This window comes from Pinus tabuliformis, chromosome 6, assembly GCF_031772625.1.
Source record: "Pinus tabuliformis cultivar Carrire ecotype Pingquan chromosome 6, CPIR1, whole genome shotgun sequence".
Taxonomy (NCBI): Eukaryota; Viridiplantae; Streptophyta; class Pinopsida; order Pinales; family Pinaceae; genus Pinus; species Pinus tabuliformis.
In genome coordinates, this window is record NC_142292.1 from 1820255474 (window position 1) to 1820268490 (window position 13017).

The 13017-nt window shown below is 36.2% G+C and overlaps 1 pseudogene; it reads right to left on the minus strand.

The window, feature by feature from the left end:
- Nucleotides 1-1064: 1064 nt before the first annotated feature.
- On the minus strand, nucleotides 1065-3996 carry LOC149266290 (putative pectate lyase 5 pseudogene; annotated as a pseudogene).
- Between the last annotated feature and the right edge of the window lie 9021 nt (nucleotides 3997-13017).

The following is a 13017-nucleotide window of genomic DNA, read 5'->3' on the forward strand; positions in this document are numbered from 1 at the left end:
TAACAGTCCTCTAACCATTGTACTTAGGCTACTTCAAAACTTTCCAAAACTAGACCTACAATCCCTGGAAAAACATCAACATGAAAGACGTACAACATACCTCTCTAGGACGTCATCATCTGCCCTCAAATACTTGGCCCTATGCACAATATATTCTAAGGTTTTTGACCATGTCTAGGGCTTCCTATAAAAGCTATAGTGCTGGCCCAACTCGACCTAATAGTCCTCAAACACCTATGCAAATCCTCCTCTAGAATCCCTAGACTCCTACGCTACAATTCGACCTTTATATGAGAGTTGTTCCAGGGTTGTGCTGCAATACAGAGAAGATATGACGACCTGTTCGTAGAGAAATTACACCTCAAAACATGCACATAATATGCCTCTCCAACTTGGCTAGGCCCAATCCAAACACAAGAAAGATGGGCCCATAGCTCTTGAAAACATTTTGGACCAGAACAATGCATCAAAATGAGTGGGCCCATAGCTCTTGAAAACACTGAAACAAAGGAGGGAGGGCCAATGATAGACCATAGCAAAGCTTCAAAACAAATGAGCCTGCTATTTTTGAAAACAATTGAAACAGAGGGAGGATGATGGCGTTGACATTAACGTGAGCATCTACTAAACATAATTCACTTATATCAATCTTTGAGTTGAGACATCAAAGGTTGTCTGGTTGGCATTATTTCGATGAACTACACACAGAAACAGTTACAAAAATTGGAAGAGTAGATTCTTCTCACCAAAACATGGAATGATTTGGATAAGTAGTCAATCATAAAAGGAAGAATTCATAAATCCTTTAAACTAAGCCTTTTAAATTGACCATATCAAAAAAATGGATAAAGAAATTGATAGGTAAAGGTTTTACATTACATTGCATTCCATTCCATTAATATACATTTATCATGGCAATTATAATACGATCAATCTAAGGTTGTGAAATGCACCATTCCATTCCTAATATGATCAATGTAACCTTGTGAAATCCTTCTATAATTATGGCAATACCATGACATCAGAGAGATTAAGAGAGGTTGATTTCATTTGGGGAAGAGAGTTTACCTAGGCATCCTCTGAATAAGGCCTTCACCAAAGTAATTAAAGGAGATCATTACTTGCATTATTACATCTTGAACATATCTGTCATTGTGACCCAGAAGCATGATCTGCATAAAAATTACCATTTCAGCTTTTTGTCTGTGACATAGATTAATAGACAGAACCGTAAATTCATTGAAAGGAATCCAATCGCAGTATGAAACCTCATTATGATGAGTGAAGTAATTATTTGATATGGTGATGGTTGTGGATCCCATAATTGCATCGATTAGGCCATCGTTACTGTTGGAAAGAGAACAGTGGTCTATCCAGATATAGCGTCCTCCAAAAATTGAAATGCCATCGCCATCTGCCAGCGTTCTCCAACCATAATGCTCAAGGGAATCCCTCACCAAGGCATTGCCTGTTTGAATGCAGTCGTGGATGCTGATACCATGAATGAAGATGTTGGTCACATACTCTATCGTTATGTAGGCACCATGGACAATATGGACATCGACACCTCTTCCATCGATGGTCTTGAAACTATTCATGATGAGCTCTTCTTTGAGATGAATGACCATGTCACTCTCAAATATGATCCAGAGCAACTCGTCTTGAATAACAGTGTAGCGGAGAGTACCAAGTGTGGGATTCACATAATCGTTGTCACTGGAATCAGTTACTACATAGTATTGACTACCCTTTACTCCCATGGCATTCCGGCCAAATCCAATAACAAAATCTGCAAGCTTTTGCCTGTTCATTTGCCAATTTGGAACACAGCTCCAGCAATCATCTTTTGTATTACCGGTTCCACAGGACAAATAGCTTAGTTGTCTTCAAGAATCATTGATACTTCTACATCACAGGCCATTCCCATGCATAAAATTAGTAAAATTTTATAAGAAATACTGTACATTTCAGATACTCAATTGCAATCAATCAGTATAGATGTCATTCTCATCATTTTAAAATATATAGCTCGAGATTGAAAAAATTTAAATGCGGCACGCACTTATGGACCGATTTAACTACTTGTTCAAGACTCTCTACTGAAAAAGAAGAATTATGTTTCTGTTGTCGTGTCTGCCCTGTTGCTTGTATAGTGGGGCACCCCCTAGGGAAACCCATGATGTTGTCCACAATTCAGTGAGTTTTTGTTGCGAAACAATTTGGAGCCAGGATTTGAAGGCATACTATTATTGCAAGTAGAAATAGAGAATATGATTGACTCTGGATAGTCATTTTCATCCTAGAAGCTCAAGAAATTGTAGCTCTCAATGCAGAAAAATTATGCACCCTGTTTATCTCAAGGAAATAATCCCACAAAGAAGTATCTTTCTTCTAATGATTATGCACCCTATTTATCCCTAAGAAATAATTCCACAATGAAGTATCTTTCTTCTATACTCGCAGCAATGCTCTAGGGCTACAACAACTGTGGATTCTAAAAACATGAAAATGGCTAGAGATTCTAAAATACCAGTGTTTTTCCAATAGGGGAGAATCTAAAATTCAAGGATGTACGCTACTGTAAGCGTGGAACAGTGTCCTTATCTACAATGCTGGTATACTAGTCTTGAATTTTGATTGGGATTTGGGATTCATGTTTCCTTTTATAATTTTCAGAGAGATTTGCAGATTAATTGTATTAAATTATGTTGATGTCTGGTCGGTCCGTAAGCCCATTAAATTGAGACGGAAAAAATTTATGCTAACAGAACAAAGACCTAAAGTAGCATCCCATAATTTTTTAATCATCTAGAGGTTTATTCCTCCATAAATTTTTAATCCTTTCCGGCGTACTAAAGCTGGGATGGAGATGTTTCTCTCATAATACTGTAACCATTCTCTTGGCACCTAGTGAGAAGTGCAGGGAAAGACCATTGTGGCAACTAATGCTCTGGGAAGAAATCAATATTCAGAGGAAAAGGTATCTCTTACTAGTTACTTCTTGAAACTTTTCATGGGTAGGTTTCTTAATATTCCAGTCAATAGTTATAGCGCCGACTGGCTGATCTTTTAATATTTCGGATGCTTGAATTGAATACTGAGGCACCCATATAGAGATAGAATAGTAGTTTCAAAGTCAGATAGGACACCTACATAGTTTAGAGACACAGTCATGTGGTTATTCTTTAGTTCACACAGAGGTCATGTGGGTATTCTTTAGTTCACAACGAAGTCATCGCCGATCTGATTCCGAGGCAACGAATTTGTGTGAAATATATTTTACTTAAAAGAAACATATAACAAACGTTGTATCTATTGTTGGGTGCTTGTTTATGTGAGAAATGGGTTTGGTTTCTCGATAAACATGATCCTTGATATGCAGGCACAAAGAAACCATGAAAACAAGACCATTTTTAGGGCTTGGAGCTTCCCTTTTATCTTTGATTTGGCCCACTGTCAATCACAGAACTAGGGCCCAATAACTAGCCCTCTTGACTACCCTTATCCAAAAGTCAATTCTTAGGGCATACACCATACAACCCTCTTGTTGTGACAAATCTTCCACTTGTCCACAACACTTAGGGTTGCCCAAATATCTGTGTTTTGCTTCAAAAATTCAAAATTGACAAAAGGTGTGCCAAATTTCTTGAAATTTGGGCTGAGTGACATGCATAAAGTACTATGTTTGGCTAAGGAATCCTCACCCAAAATCTTGATCTTGTTTTTCTCTTTCTTCCTCCTCAAAGTTTTCCTCAACTTGGCCTTCAAGGTCCTTATTCTCGCTTTGCAACTCTTATTTCGTGACAAAAAGTGATAAGCCATATGCCTCAACGTATTTTTCTCCTTATTTTCCTTTTCAAGTAGCTTCCCCAAGTGCATGTTTGCCATTTCTAGCCAAGATTCTCGATCAGCTTCAATCTCTTGCCTAAGCGATGTCAATTTCACTTTCCTCCTTTTTGCTACTTACCGATTTTCCATTATGTTTTGCAGCTCCATGATAGTCTGTTGGTCCTCCAATTGTTTGTTCCTTTGCTCAAGATAGTTCATAATCCACTTAGCTCTTTCCAGGTTAAGAGATAATTCATGAATGTGAGCTTCTTGTTCATGAATGATCTCCTTGAGTTTTGAGCTTTGGGAGCCCAAATCAGTATCCTCATCCTGAATGAGAATGAAGTCTCTCTCTTGACCTTCAAAAGGGTCTTCATCATGCAATGGCTGCTTACCTTTGTCCTGTACCTGCTTTTCTATTGAAGGAAACAAGACCCCTTCCACCCCAGGTGGAGATAGTACTCGTTTAACTGCTACAAACAACCTCCTTGTGCCCTTTTGGTAAGTGAAAAACACTGGCACACTAGTGGTTTGAGTCTCATGTAACTCTTGCTGATGTGAAAGCTCTCCTGCCTCATGAAAAACAGATGGGGGCACTTAAGGGTTTGTGAAGACCTCATGTGAAATGAAATCATCCCATGAAACATTCAGTAAACTAAGATGATGCAAAACCACAATCTTGATCAATGCAAAGTGATAGATACTGTTGTACTGCTGATGCGGATGTTTCCTTTGCACTAATGTGGTCATTTTCTCAATATTCCGGCATATGAAATAGGGGATATTCATCATCCTCACTCTAGTAAAATGCATCAATAATCTGACATGATAGGTGTATAGACGAGAAAATCTGCCTTCGTAGCTAAAATATTTGATTGAGAGCTTCATAAGGGGAGCATATGTGTCCTGTAGGTATCTGAAAGGGAAGACCCTACTGATATGCCTCTGAAAACCAGCCTTGTTATAAGGCTCATAATGATCTCTGTCCACCAACTGTCCCTCGTTCCATTGTTCACCCACATTCAGAATACCTGTTGCTTCAGCTATAGTCTCCGGTGTCAAAGTGAATGTTACACCTGCCAAATTGGCCCAGCCATTGTGAAGATGGAGCACAAAAAGTCTGGTAGGCTCATGGTGGTATTTGACTCTTTCCACCATCTCACAAAATTGGTAGCAAGATTGATGTTTGAAACATGCTACAGCAAGAGGGCAGGCTAATAGCTCAGTAAGTGTAGTGGGCTCCTCCTAGATGTGTTTTCCTCCCTTGTGAGGCTTCCTTGGTGCATGAATTTCTTTGGAGGAATCACTGACTGTTTCCTCATCTCTGTCATAAGATGAATCTATCTAAATCTTCGCCATTGTTTTGGTTGAAGTGATGAGTATGAAGAGATTTTATATGAAGAATAGGTATTTGCTTTTCAATGAAAGGGATTGATGATGGGGGACAGTGAATGAGGGATTGTGATGCTAGTTGTAGGGTTTTTGGGAGTGGCAAGGTTTAGGGAATAAGGATTAGGGTTTAGATATGCTAATTAGGGTTTGGGAGTAGTGGGATTAGGGATTAGGGTTTTTAGTTTTAGGGATAAGGGGATAGGTGAGTGTGAATGAAAGAGGGGAGGAAAAGTGATATGAGTGAAATGTAGTGAGAGAAAAATGAAAATGGGGCAGGGGGATAAGACAACAAAAAATGCAACTTTGCAAACGTTACGTAGCTTTTTCAATTTGACTGTGCAAGGAACTAGGGTTTAATTTTTCTCCTATTGAAACACCATAAGAACTGACCAAAACCCTTGCAATGGCACTTGGGATTGTTAACTTACTTGTGGAATGAGGTTGGCACGATTTGGAGTTTGGAGGAGGCGATTTGAGTGAAGTTTGGGCTCAGAAGACCGGTGCGCCGCGCCCACTAACAGGTGCACCACGCCTCTCTGGTGTGTCACTCCCATTACAATTCCAGTGTATTTCCTACACTGCATGTGTCGTGCCGACCAGGTGAGCCGCGCCTCAACCCAGGTGTGTCGCGCCTCAAGAACTTTCACAATTTGCTACGAATTCACTCCTTCGACTCAAAAACGACTTGGCTCTTGTTCTCTTTCACTCTTTCGACACAAATGAGCTTCTTCAACATGAAAAAGACTTTATATACAAAGGATTTTAATTTTTCACTTATAAAAACCCACTTTCTAATGTTTGCCTCTCGCTTGTCTTTTAAAACTTTGTTTTGGCAATTTGACTTGCTTTTTGCCTTTGATGGACTAAATGCTTTGAAATTTTGACTCTTTTGCAAGAGATGGAGTGCAGGAGCTTGGCAAGGTGACCAGGGTTGCATCTCATAATTATTACATATAGGAAAAATGAAATTACATGAAATTTTCTACATAAAACATAAAAAACTCTATTTTTCCTCAAAACAAGGTTTTGAGGAAAACTCAATCACTAAGCATATGATTATTGAAATTTTTGTTGCTGAGACTTTATTTGTTCACCTCATGTGGCTACTGACCATTATTGAGCTTTCACAAGACTTTATTGACAAAACCTTAGACCTAATGAGACCTAAAACCCTAAAAATGACTTTTGCAAATGTAATGGCAGAAAATCACTGTAAATGAACTGAATGTATGAAAATGGGCTAGCAGGTAATGATCATGAGAGAAAACTTATAATATGCCACTGCCATCAGATGATCCATGATCCTAATGGAATGCAGTTGATCAGATGAGACACCTAAAATGTAATGCAACAAGAGAATTTTGATCACTGATTGAGGGATGAAGATACCGACACTAACATTTACATATAGAGATAACTATTGTGTTAATTCTATTGAAATGAAATAAATTAATTGCATTCACAAACAAATAACTATTAAGTTTCATATTTTCTGAAAAGAAATAAGTTATTCACATGCACCAAAATAGAACAATTATGTTGATATTTCTTGAAAAGAAATAAGTTATTTTCGTGCAAAAAAAAAAGAACAATTATGTTGACAATTATTGAAAATGAAGTAAGTGATTTCATTCAAACTATTACCAAGGACATTCTCATGATTCATATGCATTAAAGTTTTAAAGATAAATATTGGACTCTTAAACAGAATATGTGCTTATGCGCATGGGAATAATATCTAGTATATTGGATCGACTCGAAATGAATATGTGATTATACATGCTTGAGAAGCTTGAGTCGTGTAGAAAGAGAAGTAACTTTTTTTAGAAAGAGTTCACATAAAACCATTGCATAAAAGTCAATTGGTTGTGTTATTTGAGAAGGATTTTTTATTCATGCTATTTCTTGAGGAAATATTATTAATTTGTCTAATGTGTTAAATGATAGGAAAATATTTTGTATTGCATGCATAATAGCTAGTGAGTTAGCTAACTTTTGGAAAACGAATAACAAGTTTGTTAAATTCCTTGGAATATATATATATATATATATATATATATATATGCAATAAAGTATTTGTTGTGTTAGAAATCTTCAAAAAGAAGAGAAGAGAAAAACATGTCCTTCTATGCATTATTGAATTACATTATTGGTCCAGAGGAAAACTTGTAATCGCATGTTTTGATGTGTTAAGATTCATTCAAAATATTTTTTAGAGAAACATATACAATTTCATGCATGGAAAAATATAGTTTTAGTATTAGATTTCTAGATAAAAGGAAGGTGCAATCACATAATATTGATTGTGTTAGCTTTCTTTTGGGAAAAATAATATGCATTTGCACACCTAAAGGGATTAGCTATGGTATTAGCTTTCTTTTGGGAGAAAATTATGTATAGTTAGTGGGCTAGATATTTTGGTAAGAATAAAATGTCTCTTTTCATGCATGAAAGAATAAATGTTATGTGTTTGATCCCTTGGAAAAGAAATGTGTTTTTTCCATGCAAGATTTAGTTAGTTTCCTTAGGAATGAAATATATGTTTCACATGCAATAAGAAAAAGCTAACATGTCATTTTTTGTTGGAGAGGACAGGTAGGTGTATGCAAGAAATTATAACTATTATGTTAACCTTGTTTGGAATAGAGCTTGCATTTTTAAAAGCAATAGCCACTATGAATAACTCTCCCGTGGAAAATATGTTTTTGGAAAAGAACATGCCTTCACATACATAAGTATAAAATCTTTTGGGTTAATCCCTTTGAAAAAGCAAACATAATAGTAGGAACAAAGAAAATTTCTTATTGGGCTAGTTCTCTTGAAAGTTTTTTATACATTTTCATGCACAAGAACAATATCTAGTATGTTACCTTTCCTTTATAAATAATATGGTAGTGCATGCAACATTATGTTAGCGTTTTGTTGGAAACATGACACTTGATGGTGATTTTCTTATTAATAGTGCATGTGCAGTGATGTTGAAGAAGAAATTACATGAGATTATGTTTATGTTTTATGCATGCACACAAATAGATGTTGAAGTGTCACTAATAAAAATTGATTATTGGTTTATTAATATTTTATCTAATCATGATATCAAGTGTGTTGACATAAAAAATGACAGGAAAGGATCTTGACTTGTGCAAAGATAAGCAGTCCAGATTATCAAGATATAGATACATAATGACATCAACATATCAACATGAGGCATGATAACAAAAAACTACAATAATTACCACCATAATGTATGATAACCATAACCATCACAATGCATGCATAGTAGACACATATCAAATTAACATGCATGCATAACCATATGCATTTATCCCATCCATTATAAGTATTTGGACCTAGAAGCTCAAAGACCACCTTGTGGTATCAAATATCATCCAAAGAGAATAGAACCCACTTTGATACCAATTTGTAATTACCCCTCACACATTTACCCACTTTTACAAGCTCTCTAGGGTAAACATGAGTTGAGTGTCTCCTGAGCCTCGGTATTGCAGCAAGAATGCTACAACTCCAAAGGCTACCAACTTTTAATTATCAACCAGGGGTTTGTACAAACTTAAGAGTTATCAACACTATATGTGCAGCATACAATGTGTCCTTCATTTGTTGTCATCATGTAATGGGGTGCATGTACTAAAATCAAACCCTAAATTAATTGCAAAAAATGAATTGAAATGGAAATCCTAACCTATTGCAAGAAATAAAGTACAACGAAAGAAACATATTCTAATTGCATAAAGATCATGAACTAAATGTAAAAGAAACCTAACTTAACCCTATTTATAAAATGTCATGATCTAAACTAACTGAGCATGAAATCTGGTCTAGAGAGTGCTAACTGCTGTGTGCATGAATAAATATAAAATAACTTTTTCCTTTTTATTTTTTTGCTTGAAAAATGTAAATGCTAATCTTGCTTGGTTCTTTGGCAGGGGAGACAGGTGTGTAGGAAAAGGAGTACAATGGTTTAGATGGCTTGGAGCGAAAGTCGGGGCCTAATCCTAGATTTTAGTGAGGATTTTTCTCAATTTGTGCTCAAAACAAGCCACTACAGGTTTTCCTACAGGATGTCTACAGGATCCCCTGTTTTATTACAAAAAGTAGGCCAAAAGATTAGGAAGTGGTCTAGAAGGTGGAATGGAGCTTGGTAAAGGTGGATAATGGAAGAATAAGGCATGGAGGTGATGGACACTACATAGAACTCAAGAAAGGGCTTCAACGTGGGTAGGTTTCCTCAACGGAAATGGTAATTTTTGCTTATTAAACAAGAATTCGGATTGAGATTTTAGTGGATTTTGGTGACATGTGTGGATGAGGCTTGGATGAGGTGAACAAGGTGAGGTATTCCTACAACAACGCACATTATTGTCTACATCTATCCACAAATTTCTCTATACATGGGAAGGATTTATTAAATAACAGAAAATTACTAGTCTAAAAATCCGAAATTCGAGAACTAGTGAGCTAGTAAATATATCAAATGCCTAACCTAATCAAGTGAAAATGCAATTGGGTAATTTTTTTTATTAAATAGACAGTGTTTTTTATCTATTTGAAGTGGAATCAACTTGATTGAAGCTCGTTAGCATGCTCTAAAAAATAGAATAGATTTACCATTCTTCACTACAAAGGAGTTCTAGAAATTTAGATTTGGGAATAAGAAGACTAATCCAAGTAGCTCAATGATTACCGTGACCTTCAAAATATTTTCCAAGGATGAAATTATACTTGTGATCCTGCAAAAGAACTTACATCAACCATTTAACCCAATCCTACAACAATAAATCATTAATACTAAATGCAGAAATAGAAAGAAATAAAAACAAGAGATGCATGTGAATAAGAAGTGAAAAGAAGGAAAGAAAATGATACAAAAGGGATCTAAGGCTCCTGGGATGGACAAGCCCAAGGAAAATCAAAGACCTATGGAGGAGAACAAGATTTAGAAGTTGAAAATGACACCAATATTCATTATTTTCATCAATACAATTACATCCCTGCAAGAAAATACAATGAAGCTGCAAAAATATGAGTTCTCTCCACAAGAAGGCTAATAAAAATCTCTCCCTAGAGAAAAATTTAACTCGGTACTTATAAAAAATGATTAGGAATCATTCCCCATGAAAGGAGGAAGTTTTCCCCATCAAAATCCCTTGATTAGTGGATCTGCTTCCCAATACTAGGAATCTTCATTAACTGACTGGAAACACATTCCTAGATTTTCTCAATCATTGGAGTTCCAAAATATGTGCCATAATTCCATAATATCTTGTTGATTTATTATTTAATATTGATCTTCCTGTAGTAGGAAGCAAGTCCCTAAATTATCTCCTCCTCCAAATCTTCATAATATTCCCAATATTCTCATAATATTCCACAAAAATAAATAATATTAGGCACAAATATGAAATTATTCATAAACCTTCCTAATGAATATATTAAAGTTAAAAATACATTATCTAATGCAAAAAGACAAGTTTAATGTGTTGAAGGATGGTTAGATTTGCCTTAATTTATATTTAATTTAAAGGCATGGACCTTAATTTATGACTAATTTAGAGGCCCATCATAACCCCCCTTGCTGAAAGTGTTGCTCATCCTCTGAGCAACTTAGTGACCTCATTGTGCCTCATTCATGGCCCTAGTGTCCGCTCTCTTGTGCATTCCTCAATCCTTTCTCTTAATAATCCTGGCTGTAAGTTCTACAAGGACAAGCCCAAAAATCTATTTGTGCATAGAAAAATCATTGTTTCTTGAGATCATTAGCTTGCCTTCTTCCCCTTATTCAAGATGGGCTCTTGAATATTTTTTAGGTTGGCAAGGTATTCCACATCCTTATCAACCTTCTATTACCTTGTTCCACCATTTGGACACCTCTGAAACCCTCCAAATGTTATTCAATAAGAACTAGGACATCCTATAGTAATTCCTATCAAAACTACAGGAAACCTACAAGAAACCCTACTAAAACTACAGGAAACTTGTTTTGAGCATAAATGATAGTCTAAGCCTAGGCTAGGCTCTGAACTTGACTTCCATTCCTTTCTCCCATTTCTATAACATATTTTAGGCCTTGGACAAAATCTAGAAAGAGATTAGAGATCTCTTAGAAAGCCTCTTTTCATCATTGTAATTTGAGTTTGTTTTGATGGTGAATGTCTTATTTTCTTTTGTTTCCTTCTTCTCTTTTGTGGCCTAGATGATTGCCTAATGGCCTTGGAGTTCTCTATTTTTATTAGGTGTCTCGTAAGCCCCGTCATCTTGGGGTTTAGCATAATTTGTTCATTTATTCCTTCTTGTAGCAGCATTTTGCGTTCATGTACCAATCATTCCTCCTCTTTCAATGTCTTCTAACTATATGTGAGTGATGAGAAATGATGAAGAGAGCTTGGATGATGATGCTAGGGCTCAGAGGGAGTAGTGTAGGTTTGTGAAAATGGAGAAGATGCTCTGTTTGTTCTTTTCAAGAAATTTCAGGGTGAGACAAAGTGTAGGGTTTGTTCTTGAAATTATGAAATGGGATGGATGAATGATGGATATATAGTGGATATGAAGTGGATGGAGGGCTTGGAGTGGTGTGGTGACTTGAAAACAATTCTTATTTTAACTGTTGTCGCCATTCCTTGAAATCATCGCCCTTCATAATTTTGACTTTTCAACATTGCATGAGTGAAAGAGTGAGTTTCAATTAACTAGTTGAAAGTGGTTGAGACTGCTAACCCATCCTTAGCTTATAAAACCTCATCTCTCATGCATTGACAACAAATTTCTAACTATAATACACTTAAGAGACGAGGTCAAGAATATTGCATACCGGTACCTACCTGATGGTTGTTGGAGAGACATTCATGTCACTACTAAGTTGTTGTTGTTGTGCTCCTAATGACTCAGGTAAATCTTCTTCACTGCCTTTTTCTTTATTGTTGATCTCATTTTGTTGATGGGTTGTCTTCTTGTTGATGTGCAAGTGTTGGGAAACCTATACCAACCTTCCCTAAAGAATACCTGACCTTTTGACCTATTTCACCATCATATTGCCTCTTGTAGCTTCTTCTCGGCCTTCTTGTAGAGCTCCTGTAGTAATTTAGAACTTCTTGTAGAGATCCTCTAGTAATTTAGAACTTCTTGTAGAGATCTTGTAGTAATTCAGGACAACCTCTTGTAGCAAAATTGTTTGATACATATCTCCGAAATGGTAGAATGGATTGACTGGAAATTTTATGAGCATGTTGGCATCATCATTATGCACCTCTCCATAAAAACATCTTGGCCAATGGATGCATGAATCTCGAGAAAAACTAAAAATGGTTGAAGGTGATCGAGGTCGACTGTTTGGAAACCGTGCACTAGAATTTTCTAAAATTTCTTGGGCATGTTACCATCATCCATATGCATCTCCCCATGAAACATATTTTTAAGTGGATGCACGAATATTGAGAAAATTCAAAAATGGGGGCAGGTGATGGAGGTCGATTTCTTGAAAATCATGTACTGGAACTTGCTAAAATTTCTTGAGCATGTTACCATCATCCTTATGCATATCTCCATGAAAAAATTATGCAAATGGATGCATTGTTTTCAAGAAATGGTAAAAATAAATTTCCGCTCTATGTATTTTTGTTTCGTGTAGTAAAACATAGCATTCCTGTAGTTTTTTTGGACAGAAAGCAAACTGAATGGGAAAAGCTTGAGAATGATGGGTGGATAGTGGAAATAGATGAGGGTGATGGATTTTCATGGCCTTGGCCTTGTTGGATCATTTGAGCAAAGGAGGCTAAAGTC